At 42.1% G+C, this 6,330-nt stretch overlaps 1 pseudogene; it reads left to right on the top strand.

Moving 5' to 3' along the window:
• Positions 1-4,867: 4,867 nt before the first annotated feature.
• Positions 4,868-5,821, top strand: LOC144250332 (olfactory receptor 5V1-like; annotated as a pseudogene).
• Positions 5,822-6,330: the final 509 nt, after the last annotated feature.

Genomic DNA, 6,330 nt, shown 5'->3' with positions numbered 1-6,330 from the left:
AGCTATTTGAGGTCACTGTGAGAGGCAGGGTGTGGTTCCAGTTTCTCCACATCTTGCCAGAGCTTCTGTCATCTCACTTGATTCTCACCATTCTCCTGGGTGTGGAGGGACACCTCATCCTGGTTTCTATTTGCAGTCCTCTGTAAATCAAGTGCAGCATCTTTTCATGTGCTTTTAACTATTTGTAAACCTTCCTTTGAAAAACGCCCATTCAGATCTTTGCCTACTTTTAGCTGGGCATTTTGAGTTATAAGTTATGAGAATTTCCGTGTACCTTAATTGCCACTCCCTTATCAGCCAGGTATTTTGCAAATTTTTTCCACTATGTGGATTGTGTTTTCAATTTAATTTTTGAATTATGATTAAAATAAAACATTCTGTCTTTGTCAGTTTTAAGTCTAAAGATCACTAGCATTATGCACACTGGGAAGTGCAAACACTCTTCAGTTTGCAAGACAGAAAGCCCAAACTCTCAACAACTTTTGATTCCTCCCTCCACAGGCCTTCACCAACCTCTGCTCCATCTTCTGTCGCTAAGAATTTGGCTAGGTTATTCAGAATATAATTTATAATTCAGAACAGTTCATTATTTTCCAGTTCCTGACCAATATTAAAACTGAGATTTGACTATTCAGTGAAGGAAAGCATGTGGGATAAAATACATGTGTATATGTCTCTACACACACACACACACACACACACACACACACACACCCCACCCATGGCATAGAGCTCAGAGTGGGCTCTTTTCACACTAGTCAGCAGTTTAGTTAGTAAGGATGTGGACATGTAGGTGGAACGCAAGACAGATTTTTCCCTGTATTATTTTCATGTTTGTGTTTGATTTTTTGATAGGACTGTATTTTGAAAAGTTTCAAAGTTATATTAAAAAATGAAATGATACAGCAAACACCTATATTTCCTTTACCTGGACTTACTAACTATAATATATTGATTTTTCTATGCATTTACCTGTATACATGTGAATACAAAATTTATTCATATGGATTCTTTTAATTTCTAATCAGTATACTATAAGAAAATTGATTTATTGATTACAGACTTAAATCAATTTGAAATTCCAACCACTTTGTGTCTAACAACAGTTTTCCATGCTTATGGTAAATAATCTTAACAACATAAAAGTAAATGTTTGTGCATAAGATTGTATTAAAGTTCACCCTATCTGACATGAATGAAATATATACCAATTTGGCAGTGAAATATTTTACAGGAATGATTACTCTGATTACAGCAAACTATTGTGAAAACATCAATTTCTTCTTCACTTTTGTCTGATCATACAATCAGAGGGGAAAGTTTTGTTTTCTCTCACTCTAGGCAATTAAAACAAGCCCTTCATCACCGCTCCACAGTTCAGGTCCATTTTCACACCTATGTGAAATTGCTCAGCTGTGAGTGCCCACGACTGCATTAGTAACTGGGACTTGTGCAGGTATTCCCACCTGGGTCTGCACTGTCGTCATAGGGGAGGTGGGGACACTATAAACTACAGTGCGACTTTGAACAGGAGCCTCACGTAGAGCTGAGGAGTGGCTTGGGTTAACTGATGTGCTTTTAGTTCTCTGGTCACCTGGCTTTATTCCTGAAATTTGGTATTGCTGAAGACACCTGTGGACCAGGAAAGGTAGGAAAATTGAGTGTTCAATTCTGGACGTTGAATGGTAAGCCGTTGGATTTTGTGAAGATAATATAGGGTGAAAATGCACACATTTAAGAAGCCGGTTAAAACAGCATTAAACAAGCAAAGAGAACATTTTCAATTATTTAGAGTACCTAAATGTGTAAAAATAGTTCAGCTCAGCTCATAAAACATGCCCACACTGTGCATTCCACCACCTTTGCATGTAAGGCACAGAAGTCTCTAGACGCTGTTTCTGACCCACAATCCTGAGTGTGTGTCCCTGTGAAACGGGACCATGAGAGTTAACAGGCACCAAGATGCCACCAACCAGGTGGCAGGTACCCTTTAGAAGTGTTTTAAAATTTTTTTTCTGAGTACCAACCCACAGAGTCAAAAGGGAAGCTATATAACTTGTTGCTTGGCAATAAAGCTTTAAAGAAAATTCTTCTTTGCTAAAGAAAGTTTAAATGTAATGTTTTCTGATATCATTATACTAAAAATTATATGTTTTAAATTATCTTAGCATCTGTCAGTGGTTGTTTGTGCTTAGTCAATGCTTTTCTTTTCTGTATAAATTGGAAAACAAAAGTGACCCCATGCTGAAGAGAAAACCTGTACGTATGGTTCACGGTGCTCTGACTGCATGTGCCCAAGGGCAGGCTGAGAACTGCTAAGGTGACAGGCTTCTGGGTAGTTCCTGGTGGACTGACCCTGGCTGCACATCCTCTCCCTGACAGTCACCACGCCCCTGGCTCTGACTCCAACAAGCCCATCTCTGCCTGTGTCCTTCACACTCTCGCCCGCCCCTGCTTCACCAAGTGACCACAGACCACACATGGCATGCCCGTCCTGAGGACGAACCCGATTCTTCTGTGTGCAGGGCTCTGGAATCCTCAGGTAAGTGGGAAAGTTCACGGAGCTTCATCCCCAGCCATTATTATTAGCAACCTATAAGTTGTGCTTCTGATCAGATGGCAAATGCCTAGGATTGAATTGTGTTTAATTTAGTAGGAAGATCCTCACAGGAAAAAATCTGGACTCTATATCATGAGCTTGAACACATTTTAAACATTCAAGTGCAAAATTTAAGGAGATTTATTATCTTTGTGAGGACAAGTTGAGTGTGTAACTGAAAGTTGGTTCATGGTTATGAAGATATTATAGACTCATGTCTCATAACCCTGAGTTTTAAAACCAGTCAAATTGTTCAGTGTGTATATAAAGAAAAACAAATATTTATTACAAAATAAATATTTACTCTCTGAAGACACTAATTTTCTTGAAATAAAAAGTACTTCATTTAATTTATGTTTCTATTTTGTTTTCAAAGTGTTACATATAAAAAGGTGGGCCAGCTGAAACTACATATCTCTATAGACTCATGGACATTGGAGAATTTTAGAATTGTCACAGTAGATGGTCTGTTTTTCTAACACATATTTTTAGTTGTATTTGGACACAAATACCTTTATTTTATTTATTTATTTTATGTGGTGCTGAGGGTGGGCCCCAGTGCCTCCCACGTGCTAGGCGAGCACTCACCCTCTGAGCCACAACCCCAGCCAGTAGATGTTTCCTGTTTTAACATTTTCTTTCATTTAGTGGAATTCTTTTTTTTTCAAAGCTGCATAATGATACCCAAGGACTTTATGGTTATCACAGCAATGTTCTTCAGTATGTTCCACGAGACAGAGAGCTCATCATGGAGAGTGCTATGTATGTATGGTTCACTGTGGATGCTCCATGAGGAGGGAGGACTGATGTGTTAAGTAGGATCCATGATTCCTGTTTAAATCCTGCAGGGAGAAAGGGTGAGGAGGTAGTTTCATTCCGTTTGTATAAATAAATCACTGTGTATGAGTTGCCGTAATTATGTATTTTACCTGAGCAAAGAAGTCATCAATAGTCTTATCAGGCAATGCAGAAAGAAGGGGGGTCACAGACAGGGACTTCTGCACTTTGTGTTCTAGTGGCCTTTTCTGAATTTCCAGTCAAATGTGTGTGTTAAAAAATAAATGAAAGGGGCTGGGGTTGTAGCTCAGCAGTAAAGTGCTTGCCTAGCACATGTGAAGCACTTGATTCAATCCTCAGCACCACATAAAAATAAATAAATAAAATAAAGGTATCGTGTTCATCTACAACTAAAAAATATTAAAAATTAATTAATTAATTAAAAAAACAAAGAAAACAAATAAAAAAAACAACCAGTTTTCAAAGGGATAGAAAAACCCCACACAAGTGTAAACACGTAGACCTTCATTTAAAGTCATGTTGTAAATAGTTTTAAGAATTGCAATTATGTGAACTCTGATGAGACACACTAGTGAAACTAGAAAATTAAATAAGAATAAATAAAACTAACATGTTCTAGCATATGTAATTTAAACCACCTTATTTCCCTAAATATATTAAGCATGTGGCTAAGTATGCAAGTTTTACATTCAAAAGATATGTGTGAACAATGTGAGTATATATGTGTTTACACACACACACACACACACACACACACACACACACACACACATATATATATAATTTCCTGAATGGGGACAGACAGACACTTTCAAACAAGTCGGTTTATGTCTTCAGGGTGAGTTTAATTTTATTGAGTTAAGTTTATGTTTGAGTGATGATGACTTGTAGATAAAGAAGCATCCTTCCTTTGATTTCTTCAGAATGGGAAGAGCCTGTCAGAGCAGGGCGTGCACCACTTATCACCCCACCCTCTCTCCATCCTTTCAAGTGCTAATTCCTAGTGTCTACAGAAGTGGGCACACCTAGGAACAATGCACAGCTTCTATGTCAAGGTCTTAGTATTGAGACAAACTATAAAAATAAACACTTGGAAATAATACAAAGCAGAACAAAGCAGGTGTCAAAGGGAAGGTGGATTTCCACTGAATTCTACAATCCCCAGAACAATGGAAACTCCTCAAATGTTTGATGGAGAAGGTAGATTTTAAATTTCTCCATCTATTCAGAAGATTTCCTCTTGGTAAGGAACCAAGGGTGAATATTTTAAGAAATATCGTAAGTACTGTAAAGGACATGTGTCCAACAGGGGTTCAAATAGCTACACCTCCTGGTCAGCAGGGCTGACAGGTCATGTCCACCACATGCCCACTGCTTCCCAGAGCTTCCCAGCCCCGGGCTCCCTGCTCTCTAGACATAACCCGGCTTGTTGGCTTCCTTCCCTCCAGGAAGGCCCTGTGCAGGGAGCAGATGGACGTGGGCAACCTCAGCACAGTGACACAGTTTGTGCTCATGGGGCTCTCCGACCTCCCCGAGGTGCGCTACCCTCTCTTCGTGGTCTTTGCCGTCATCTACCAGATCACCTTGGCGGGAAATGGGGCCATTCTCTTGGCCCTTGGAATGGAGAGAAAGCTGCACACTCCCATGTATTACCTTCTGGCAAATTTGTCCCTCCTGGACATCTTCTGCTAATCGACCACCGTCCCCAAGATGCTGCACAACCTCTTGAGCGGGGAGAACAGCATTTCTTTCCTTGGGTGTGCAGTGCAACTCTATTTTCTGGTGGCCCTGATGGGGACCGAAGTCTTCCTGCTGGCTGTCATGGCTTATGACCGCTACGTGGCCATATGCTTTCCTCTGCGTTATGCCCTCATCATGACCAAGGTGCGCTGTGTCCAGCTGGTGTGTGGGACCTGGGCAGCTGGGTTCCTCAACTCCCTCCTGCACACCGTGTTCACCTTCCGCCTGTCTTTCTGCAAGTCCAACCTGGTCAACCAGTACTACTGTGACATCCCACAGATTGTGGCCCTCTCCTGCTCCTCCACATACATGGCAGAGATGCTTGCCTTAGTGATAGGAGGCATCTTTGGGACCAGCGCCTTCCTGACCACCCTGGTCTCTTATGTGTACATCATCTGCACCATCCTCAGGATCCGGTCAGCAGAAGGCAAGCGCAGAGCTTTCTCCACCTGTGCGTCCCACCTCCTGGTAGTCTGCCTCTTCTAAGGCACAGCCATCTTCACCTACATGCGCCGCTCCTCCAGCCAAGACTCCCTCTCCAGAGACAGACTCGTCTCTATGCTCTACGGGGTGATCATCCCTATGCTGAACCCCCTCATCTACAGCCTGAGAAACACAGAGGTCAAGGGAGCGCTCACGAGGGTCCTATGTGGAGGAGCATGTTCACAGCAAGAAGAGCATTAGAACAGAGCGACTCCATGCTCTGCCCAGAGTGAAGTCATGGGGAGAATTCATAGAATAGTTGCCCCTCAATGTCTACAATGCCTGTCTGTGCACCCACATGTAACTTCAGCTGACCTATCCATTTATGTGTATCTCCAACTCAAAACTTTGGGACCCTAACATTTGGCATCCAATAGTGAACGTCTTGGAGAGGAAAGGAGGACTGTTGATCCTGGGTGGACAGGTCAAAAGCTGGGCTATCCTAAGTTCACCTGGACCCTTGCCCACCGTGCACGTACTCGTACCTCAGCCTCCACCTGCTGCTGAGTCTGAATCTGTCCTATCCATCCATCTATGTGTCTTCCTTCCACCTCTTCCCCTTGGCCGTTCACCTGCTCACCCTGCTATGCTCCCTGTTACAGTTTGGATGTGAGCTGTCCACCAAAAGCTCATGTGGGAGACATGCGAGAGGGTTCAGAGGGGAAATGATTGGATTCTGAGAGCCCTAACCCCACCATTGAATCAATCAC

This window comes from Urocitellus parryii, chromosome 1 (assembly GCF_045843805.1).
Source record: "Urocitellus parryii isolate mUroPar1 chromosome 1, mUroPar1.hap1, whole genome shotgun sequence".
In the NCBI taxonomy this organism is placed as follows: Eukaryota; Metazoa; Chordata; class Mammalia; order Rodentia; family Sciuridae; genus Urocitellus; species Urocitellus parryii.
This window is presented reverse-complemented; position numbering and strand designations above follow the sequence as displayed.